At 37.5% G+C, this 11,521-nt stretch overlaps 1 pseudogene; it reads left to right on the forward strand.

The window, feature by feature from the left end:
• The first annotated feature begins 7,152 nt into the window (after nucleotides 1–7,152).
• LOC143407894 (nuclear distribution protein nudE homolog 1 pseudogene) lies at nucleotides 7,153–8,247 on the forward strand (annotated as a pseudogene).
• The last annotated feature ends 3,274 nt before the right edge of the window (nucleotides 8,248–11,521 follow it).

An 11,521-nucleotide genomic window follows, 5' to 3' on the forward strand; every position in this document is an offset into this window, starting at 1 on the left:
GCTTTTGTTTTCATTGTTGTTGTTTTAGCCCAAGCTTTCTTCTTTTCCTGCTTGGATTTCTATTTTCTTTCTGAAATGTTCCGTCTTGATATCTGTATGGCCTATGCCTTCATTGATTTTGTTTCTTTATGAAAAATGTCATATTTTCAGTGGGCCATGACCTCCCCTCTTTCTCTAAATTTGGACATTCATTCCTACATTAATAAGTTTTATGCTTCTATCCAAATTTTTCTCCTTAGTAATTAAAGTTAACCAAATTCTTGCATACTGTTGTCATTTCTTTTATTCAATACCTGCTTCCAAATATAAAATGTAAGCCCAATGACTTCATCGATTATGTTTTTATTCTTCTATTATTATTACCTAGTAGAAATCAAGTAAGGGTGCAATGATGAATATTGAACAAATTAATTAAGTATTTGGCTGTGTTTTAATTGGTTATCTCAAAAAAAAATGGTGATGTGTATCTCTAGAAGGAAGATTTTTAAAAATTTGTATTTATCCCTTTTCCCCTAGAAAAGTTCTTGAGATAATTATTCCTTCTAAAACATTTGTTTACAAACTTAAGAAAATGAGCTAGCATTATTGCCCAAATGGGAACAATAAATGTCCTTCTTTTAAAGAACCATATTGAATGACATGGAAGGTCAACATGACACACTCCATTGTAAAAGTACAAGGCTCAAGTTTGTAGAAAGCCACAGTTCACCAAGTTGCACTGATTTCAAAATCTCTGGTTAATGTTATTTGTTATCCCTCATGGGCAATACCACTGGTTCATAGTTTAAACGGAAGAGTTCACAATATGCTAATAAAATACTGATAGTTCAGATCTCTTACAATTTGTCCTGCCCCTCCTTCTGTTCTTTTGTTTGTTTGTTTTCCTCCAAGAAAGAGATTTTGATTATGACAAAGTATGAGACACTAAACTAGATCCTAGCTGAACTACATGAGCATAATATTGGTTACTCTCAGATGATCATTCATGATGGAAACCAATATTCTATGACAGAGTCCTCACAAAAGTGACAGAAGAACTTCTTAGGTCATTGGGTGATGTTTTGGGCATGAAGCAGTGCTGAGGAATTCACAAGTATCTGAGGTTAGAACCATCACCTGTGTCAGCTATAAACCACAGAACATTCTCACTGAGTGAACCAGTTGTCCAGGTTTACTCAGACATCACTGGGGTCACTTGTAGTCTTTTTACTACACTATATCAGTGTGGTTTTACTACTACAATACTTACGATGTTGTCCTACTACAATATTTATGATGTTATGTTTTCGGACCCTTATATCTCTGGGCCTCAAATAAAGAAAAATCTTATAAATATTTGTCATGTGACACTTTTACTATATTATACCAAAAACTTGTGTAACTCACAGAGGATGTCTATCCCTACAATAAAATAACATCATGAAATTCTTCCTTTATTTTCCTGCTCCTCAATGATGCAGGTGAGAGATATGTAGAACACAAATAAGCATTTGGGGATTTTGAGGGTGATCTCCTCAGATTTGAGGTTTAAACATGTTATAAAAATTGAGTACTTATTGTAATATTGCCCAGTGACAACCATTTTGTGGAGATTTTTCAGACCAGCCTGTAATCAGATAACTGATTTCCTTCATGATCCTAACCCAAGAATGTCATACATGAGGGCACTCACACAACTTTTTGAAGGCATGAAACAAAGGAAGCTGTGGATAAGCAACTAATGGAGGTGTTAAGAGCAAGTTTTACTTAAAAGAAAAAGAAAAGGAGGGGGGATATAGTAATTTAAAATAATTTTCAGAGATGGAAAAAGTAAGAAACAAAGATTACTGAACTGCTTTAATAAATTGATAAAGTGTAGCAGCCCACACTCAAACTTATGTTAATTGTTACACTGGTTTTTCAAAATGCAATTATCAGTATTAAATATTTATTATAAAAAAGCAGGGCATTTTTTTGATGTCCTGTTTTCTTTGCCTTTCCATTTGGGAAACCGAGAGGAGGCACCAGGAGAAAGCATAGATGGAATTTGACCAGATTAAATCTCTGGCATAAATTTTAACATTAAGTTATAAATGATTTTTTTTTTAGAAGAGAAAAGGAAAAGCATGCCAGAAAACTTTGATCAATTTTGATTAATTTTCACCTCAAGGTCCTTTTTTTTTCTGTTTGTGTTATAACTTCCAGTCTGAATCTCTCAAACCATAACTCATATGTTTATTACCCTTTCAAAGTGTCTTCTAATTTTATAGCCAATGAGAGCAATCCAATTACTGTTGTCACTCTTCTGATTCCCTTAGCTGTTTCTCATCAGTTTTCTTCTTATAATTCAGTATCTTCAGGCCTGTCCCTACTCTGTAAACTTTCAAAGTAATAATAATCTTATTATTAAAAAAAAATTCATGCAAAAAAGGTACTATTGGGTAAAATATAATGCCTTTCCATTTATATTCTTTCTCTGCCCTTATATGATTCATTACATTGAGTTTTATAGCCACTCCAAGAAAACAGTTAAAGAACTATTCTCCAGTGACTTCTAAGATTTTCTTTTACTCTTCATAATGTTTATTGACTGGCATATGTTTCTCATCCCTGTGAGCTTACAGCACAATAAATTTAAGTTATCAGTAAACTACACCAGACGTTAATGGTAAAATTATTTTGATTTGGATTATAATATTTCTCACATATCTCTGATTTGCTATCATCATAAAACTCATTTATGAGAATTGTAAAAGTGGCTCTCCGGATGAATTATGTCATGTTCCACTTGCCAGTCAAAGGGGAAAAAAAAGGCATTTATATTCCTTTTATTTTTTTTTCCTTCAATTGAAATTACTCTTCTTAACATTGTCATCAAATCTTATAAAGTATTAGTTGGATAAAACATTTGGTATATAATATACGTATATTTTATAATTCTCATACTATCTTTTATTCCCTTAAAATTTGACCTTTGCTGTATATTTTCTAAATATTCCCTAATTTTTCCCCCAGATAAAACACTTTTAAAGAATTTGAAGAATATCCACAACCCCTCACAATCAGGTTTTTGTGTGGATATTATTCTGTGGTTGCTGCTATTTTGTCTCCCTTTTCCTAGGAAGAGTGTCTACATCAGAGAGACATACTGCACTGCTGCACTCATAACTACTTGAGAGGCTCCCTTGAGCCCATCCCCTCACAGTCTGTGGGGTTATTTTACTGAATAAGTGTTATGACAGTCATGCTAAGGCACCCCAAATTGTTACTGTCTGAATTTTCTCTTTTCTCCGCCAGAACTACAGACTGGCCTCACATTAAATCATCTTAGCAAGATTAAAACCAACTGGACACCCCCCTAGATGACAAGAGGGCTTACTAGATGTTAACACAAGGCACATTATATGGACTTGTTTCTGACAATTCACAGAAGCTCTGTAGAAGCTCTATAGAAACATGGAGTGCAATTGATACATGTTGCAAGTTGGAAAAATAAAGACAGGAATTTTTTTTCTTTGATCTATCAAGGACTATTCATTTTTAAGGAGCATAAATGAAAAAAAAACCTTGCATACCATTATTGATAAAATCGGTAATGAGTTTCAATGTTTGGGGAAATCAGTTAATGATTGATAATCTATATTCTAAAGAAATGTATAGCAATTTAAAACTAAATAAATAAATTTGATATATTTGTTAAACTTTGGTGCTTTTATTTAGATCACTGTTTCCATGTCATGCATTGTATTAATTTCTTAGACATATGTTAAACAAGCAATACTAACAAACCACCAAATCATTGTCAAAGCTTTTTACCTAAAAAAGAAAAAAAAAAAGAACAGATGAGTAATTTACTTGGAAAGGTTTATGCCTTAAATTTGATAAAAATGGGAACATAATTTAATAAGTGAATATTTTTGCAATTTTATATCTACCTTTGAGTATTTTATGTGTTATCTGGAAGAAGGGCTAGATATTCTTTTACTACAGATCACAGCTTGTACTGAAGAGATTTTTTTTCGGGTCTCTTTCACGGCTCACACTGTTGAAGTTTTCCCATAATTAGTTCATGCTCTTTCATTTTCTTTTAATTATTATTTCTAGATGTGTTACATTTTCCATATTTCTTTTCCTTTGTCTTCAAGTTTATTCATCTTTTCATTTATAATGTCTAATATATCATTAATCTCATCAGTGCTTTCATTTTACACATCATTTACATTTCTAGGAGCTCAAATTGAATCTTTTTTGCACCTTCCATTGATTTAATTCATTTGAACATATGTAATAATTTTTATATAACTGTTATAAATGTCTATGGATTTTAACCCCTATGTCAGTTCTTAATCGCTTCTCAAATTACTAACTAAAGGTTGGCTGATCTCCTACTCCTGAATTGTCTCAGTGCTTCTTTCCATGTCAGTTACACAGAAGAAATGAAAATGTGTGTCTAAAACAAAGATCTAGACATGTCTGTTCATAACCAATTTATGTTTAATAACCCAGAAACTAGTATTAATAAAAATGTTAATTGAGGCTTAGTAGATCAACAAACTGGCAAAACACAAACCTCAGCAATCAACTGCTGAGAACATGCAATGTTATATATTTATCTTGGTACCAAAAAGAAAACATAAATAATAATTCCAGTTAATATTAAATTATAGAAAATACGAAGTAATTTATATAGATAGAGAGCAGATTACTGGCTGCCTGAAGGTTAGAGCAGAGATGCAGAAATGAGACACTATAGAGGTGCAAGAAAACTAGGTATTACGATGTTCAGTACATTAATCACATTGATGGCTTCACAGGTCCTTACATATATCGTGCATTATTTAATTGCACATTTTGAAAATGTGCAGTTAGTTTTATTTCAATTACTGTTAAAAAAGAGTTCACACTCTATTTCCTGTTAGTTCTTCCTAACCTCAACATTATATCTTACAGAAATATTCAGAATTCTAACAAAGGACATTTAATAAAACTTGTAGTGAAAGTGCTCTCTGATATAGAGTTCCCATATGCCCAGACAGCCCCAGTTTTCATAGATGTATTCACACACACACACACACACACACACACACACACACACAATGCACACACACATAGCTATTCAGATATAATTTTCAAAATAGGAATTAGAATTTAAACAGTAATTTTAATTTTGTTTAGCATCTTTGTAAACAATATTTCTTGGCAAAGAGAAGTGTCTGTTTTCCTTCTTAACAGTCCAGTTTCCTCTCAAATATTTTGTTGTTTTTATTTGATGATAGCAGTTTTGACAGAAAGGAAATCTTCTAATGAAAGTTTCTGTGTGTATTGTGCTTCTGGAAACTTCTGTGCATCTGGGCCACTCTAATGTACTTGGTGTATTTGAATTTTTCCCTGAACACATTGCTAACAAAGCAGATTAGTTTTTATGACTGAAATATTGCCCATGTTAAGTATCTCTTTAGTCTTCCTGCAACTCTGGCACCCAGGAAAGGAGAATTTAATGTTTTCATGTGTTTTATTTTAATTGAATCAGCTGCGAGAACAAAATACTTTTCCTGAGAATTGCTGCCTTGGTTCCAATTCACTGCTTGGTAACCAAATAGCTCTTCTGGCCTAGATTTATTATATTTTTACCTCCATGTGGAAACATTCTGTAGTCGGTATTGTTTGGGTCCTAAGCTAGTGAACTCTTCTACTGTCTGATACTTACCTCATTAGGACACTGAGAAAATTAAAACGATTCTATCAGTCTCTTTCCTAATACACTGCTGATACTTTATGTGCCATAGACCGAGAAAGAGGAAATACAACTGCAACTTCTTGAACTAACTTCCCATTAGAGTAACAAAATATATTATGCTTCTTGTCAGGGTGAATGTGATGGAATGACTGAGAGGAGAATTTATTCTCCTCATCACCTACAAACTAGATTTAATCACCAAACCTGCCCCTGGAGTGCTTCCTAAAACAGTGTCTGAGACCTTTCAAAAACAATATAAAACAAACAAATATTTCATAATTGGGGTTTCCATGGGTACTAGGTTTTAAATCAGCAGTCACTTTGAGGCTAACATTTTGCAATTACATTGGTGCATTTATGACCCCTTGGGTCAGACTTTTCCTTCCTGAGACAACAGCGTAAAGGTCCAGGCTTTGTTGTCAGACACCACAATACACTCCACTCTGTCCCTTCCTATTTGATCACAGGCAAAGTCTTCAATCTGAGTATCAGTTACTCTTCTGCCATATCTAAGTATCAATATTAATTATTTCAATTAGGGGACAAGCTAAACTTGATAAGGCCTGCTATCATAAAGAGTTGCAAGAGCACAATGACTGAAATAAGCTAGAAGTTGATTCTCTCACATGTAAATAAATTGTCCAGAGTTGACAAGGTGGCTTTATAATCCTCAAGACATGAATTCTATGTCTGAGAAAAGAGCCAGTTCATCATTTTTAGATAATAGAAGAGAAAAGGGGGAAAATGAGAGTAGTTGTTTCCCTGTTGAGGAAGCCACACAGAATGTGCGACCAATACCCCTGGGTTTTCCCCGTTGAGCAGGGCCTGGTGGCAAGACCAGCTTGGCTGCACAGGAGCCTACGAGATGGGCCTTCAGCCCAGAAGAGGAATCTCTTTCTAAAAGGAAGAAGTAGAGAATATTTATTGGGAAAGAATGAATACACTCTGACATTAAAATATATAGTTCCTGAGACAAGTACCAGAGGTCACGTCCAATATCAGATTGTACACAAGGCACATTGAGTCACTAAATGTCTGGATATTTTTATTAGTTAAGTAATTATTTAACTAATACCTCCTCTAGGGAGAAGCATTTATAGACAGAGTCAATGAAAAACATCTCAGTTTCTTCACAAAAGTTCTCGAAGAAGAAGAAGAAGGAGGAGGAGGAAGAGGAGGGAGAGAAGGGGGAGGAGGAGGAGAAGGAAGAGAAGGAGAAGGAGAAGAAAGAAATACAGTCATTTGTTTATTTCTATCTGCTGAAACAGATGCCCAAATGAAAACACTTGGAAGTGTAAGGTTTCACAACTAAAAAAGACTGTGGTAAGCAGAACCAAGGGCCCAGGCTGTGCTGCCTGTGACCACTTCCACCTCGTCTTTGGAACCTGAGCCAAAGATCATGCCACAGCAAGAGTGATCTCTTCCCTGTTTTCACAATGGAAGGCTCATGGAAGACTTTTGGCTCCGAGGAGGAAGAAGCAAGGAACTGGAAAGTTTTGGCAATGACCTACAAGCAGAGGGTAGAGAATATACAGGAGGAACTTAGAGAATTTCAAGAGGGGAACCAAAAATAAGAACCCAATTGGAGAGGCAGCTTCACAGATCAAAACCAGGAATAGAGAACTTTTGTCAGGAACAACCATCTTGGTTTTGAGCTGGAAACCATTAAGGAGAAGTTTGAGAAGCAGCATTCTGAAGGCTACTGACACATCACACCTTAGAGAATGACCAAATTCATTAAAGATCAGCTGCGGAAATACATTGGGGAGCTGGAGCAAGCAAAGGATGACTTGGAAAGAGCAAAACAAGTCAGGATCACGTGTCTGGAAGACATTGAGCAGCGCTTGAATGGAGCCATTGAAAGAAATACCTTTCTGGAAAGTGAACTTGATGAAAAGAAGAAACTCCTAGAATCCATTCAGCAACTAAAGGAGGAAGCTAGAGATTCGCAGTGGGAATTGCAGCAGAAGCAGGAGACGCCAAGGACGCCCATGACCACTCCATAGAACCTGAAAGAACAGGCACAGCTGTGCAGGCCACAGGCTCAGTGTCATGCACTCCCATAGCGCATCTAGGACCCAGCTGTGGCTGGTACACCCCAGGGACATTCAAATATGGTCTGGATAGCTCCAACAGTGGGACCCCCTGAGGGCTGCAGCCTGGATTTCAGCTCTCAACATTGTCGGGGACTTGCTTCAGAAAGTAGCTGCACTGGAATCCAAACTCACATCCTGACAGAACTTCATGTATGATCAGTCCCCAAACCTGACAGGCAGCCCTGTCTCGGGGCAGGGGAGCAAGGACAGAGACAGCAGGGAACAGACGACAAGCAACATCCCTGTAACTTGGGTGACAGGGGGTTGGGATAACGCAAGGAATTCGGGAAGCTACCCTCAGGCTCTCCCACCACAGGACCCCTCCCTAGAGGTGGTCAAGCTCAAGCCGTGGCTTTTAGGAGCCCCCCAGCTGGAGCCCTTGGGTGGTCAGGTCACCTTCTCTCTGCTTCACACCATATGCCTTTGGTTTTTTAACTTAGTTTGAAAAATAAGAGCCAGAAGAAGTCACCATAGTTTGCTTTGTGCTGTGTGGCCCAAACCGAGGACTATCACCTGGGGCCCTGACGTTGTCCCCAGGAAATGTCTCTGTCTCTAGCTTCCCCATCAGTGTTCGGGTCTCAGAGGCAGGGACAAAGTGGGCGCCGGGGAAGCATGAAAGTGTGGGTAGTGTGAGTGAGGAGGCTGCTGCAGGGTTGGGCACCTGAGTCCCTGTGGCCCTGAAAGGTGCTTCTCCTGTGGAGGATCTGAGCTCACCTCCAGCTCACCTGCCCCACCCCCTCTCTTCTGGAGCTGTCTTCATGGACAGAGACCCTCCCTGTGCTTTGCTGTACTCTGAAGTCACGTTCAGTAGTGGAGAATGGAAGACAGGTGTGCCTTTTCAAAACCATGGTCCTGTACCCACTTCTCAGACTTGAACCTGCCTCTCATTGAGGTTTTCAGACACATCTTTGACTTTCAGTCATCCTCAGGCCAGGTCGAACTTTTCAACTGCTGCCTAAGTTTGGAGAATTCAGCTGCAGTGCTGGATTTTGTCCCCCTAAAACATCCTAACCTGTATCGGTAAAAGATGGACTTTTATTTTTTAAAAGAAGACATGAATGTTGTGACTCTACATTGTATATAACCAGAGACATGAACAATTGTGCTCTATATGTGTACTATGAACTGAAATGCATTCTGCTATCATGTACAACAAATTAGAATGAGTAAATAAATTTAAAAAATCAAGGGGGGACACATGTTTAAAAAAAAGGCTGCAGTAAACTGGAAGGAAAAAAAAAGGAGTAGGAGAAATCCCATTGATTATTCAAAAAAATTTTTGCAACAAATCTAGTTGAGACAGAATGGTATATTATGACCATGTGTTTTAGAATTAGAAAAAAATCTTGTTTGGGATTCTAGCTCTGCTATTGATCCTAGCATTGTAGTCTTGGGGCAAGAGTGTGTTTTAATGACAGCTGAAATTTAAAAAGTATACACAACTACACAACAAGTACTCCTAAACTATAAGAACTAGTAACAGTGACAACACTTGTCATATTTAAATTTTATTTTAGCAATCTTCTTGAACAAAAGAAAACAGTTTGTAATATTGAAATCCGTTTTATACTTACTTTGTAGAATATCTGCTGTTCTTTTTGTTTGTTTGTTTGGGGTATTGGGGATTGAACTCAGGGGCACTCTACCACTAGTCACATCTTCAGCCTTATTTTATTTAGAGACAGGGTGTCACTGAGTTGCTTAGCACTTTACTTTTTTTTGCTGAGGCTGGCTTTGAACTAGAAATCCTCCTGCCTCAGCCTTCTGAGCTGCTGGGATTACAGGGGTGTGCCATGGCACCCAGCTTGCTATTTTTTTTTAATCACCCCAATACCCACTTTCCCCTCAGAGCCTCAGGGATTTCAAACTTTTAATCTCTGTTCTTCTCCAAAAAGGCCCTAAACATTCTTTGTCATATTCACATTCTCTACCATCCTCAGTTATCTGGAAAGTTTGAATGAACTAATCAAATACTAAAATCAAGCTTGACTAACTAAACTATCAATAGAATCACATTGACTGGCTTAAACTCCTCCCTCTAGCTCTACTTAGGGTTAGGGCCCTACCAAGAAAATTCCTAAATATTTCCTTATTTATCCTTGCCCCATGCTCCCTCCTACTCTAGCTCCCAAGCCCCTCCACCACCTCATCTAATGACCTCCTTTTACACTATCTCAGAAATTTACGATGGGCCCATGCTGGTCAGTTGCTGCCTAATCCTAAGGCCTCATGCTCTCCTCTGACTCCAGGAGACCTAGTCCTCTTCTCTCCCCATTACACCTCCTCTCCCTCACTAACCCCAAAATGGAAGGGACCACTCAAGGTAATCTTAACTACCCCCTTGGCGGCCAAATTTGAGGGCATTCCAAACTGGATCCATAACTCCCATTTCAAACTGTGTGAACCATCTCACTATATGGCAATCCCCACAGGATCTGTGTCTTTGCACATCTCCAAAATCTCGACTTTTAACCCTCCAAAGCTCCCCGCTGAATCCTAAAGAAGATTCTTCTCAGTCAGAGAAGGCTAAACCAAGGACTCCCAGTCCCTGAAGCCCAAGACCCAGACCTACGTCTCATGGTCAACTACTCTGACTCCAGAGACTTTGCCTCCACCTAAAGCCCTCCCTGACCCACTTTACAGGAATGAGATTCTTTGCCCCTAACCAGCAGGAAGAGTCTACAGAAGAAAGACCATCATCCCCACCCCTGTTATCTATAAAAACAAAAAGGAATATTGGCATCAAATCAATATTGGTATCAGATCAATAATGGCATCAGATTTGCCATTTTAGGTCAGGAACCATTTTATCTGGAGGTTCCAAAGTTTCTATTCTGAGGCAATGCTGCTTAACTTCCCATAAGAAACGTGCCTGCTAAAAGATGGAACCCACGCCAGTTTAAACTCCTAAGAAGCTTGTGAGATTCCCCTTATGGGCTATAAAGCTGCTCTGTGAGGAACCACAGGCTGCTGTTCTCTTGGAGGGACAGCCTTGTTGGTATACCTCCTGTTATGGACAATAAATCTCTTGCTTGATGTTCCCATGTGTGACATGGTCCTTGGACTTTGCATGGCCTCTGCAAGTGTCCTTTTATGTGATGCTTCTGTATATACATGTATGTTTTTATATGTATACACATATATATGTATGTATATGTATACACACATGCACACACACACACATACACACACTTGGGTATACATCCTCTGCAACTATCTATCAATATTTTACTGAGATTTCTCCATGTGTTGTAAATAATCTAGCTCATTTATTTTGATTTAGAAACGGATGCTACTACATTGCAGTAATCCATTCTCCTCTTGATAGGTACTTATTTTTATTATTGGAAATGCTTTACTAAATGTCTTGTATGTGTGTACTTGCTCACTTGCACATACATGTATATAATAATTTCATTGAAGCATATACTTAGGGGTAGAATTATCATGTTGTAGGGTGCATATATTTTGAGCTTTACTGGATATTTACAGATCACTCTCCAGTTAGTATTTCCAACAGAAGTGGATGAAATTTCTAGTTACTTTAAATGCTATGATTGGACTGCCGTTTATTTTTTTTCACATTTGAGATATGTGAAATTGTATATCATCATTCTCTCTGTATTTTTTCTGAGTGCTGGTAATGCAATATTTTTCTGTCTTTATTGGATTTTGTCTTCTGCTCCCCTCTGTATATTAAAAATTATTT

This window comes from Callospermophilus lateralis, chromosome 10, assembly GCF_048772815.1.
Source record: "Callospermophilus lateralis isolate mCalLat2 chromosome 10, mCalLat2.hap1, whole genome shotgun sequence".
Classification (NCBI taxonomy): domain Eukaryota; kingdom Metazoa; phylum Chordata; class Mammalia; order Rodentia; family Sciuridae; genus Callospermophilus; species Callospermophilus lateralis.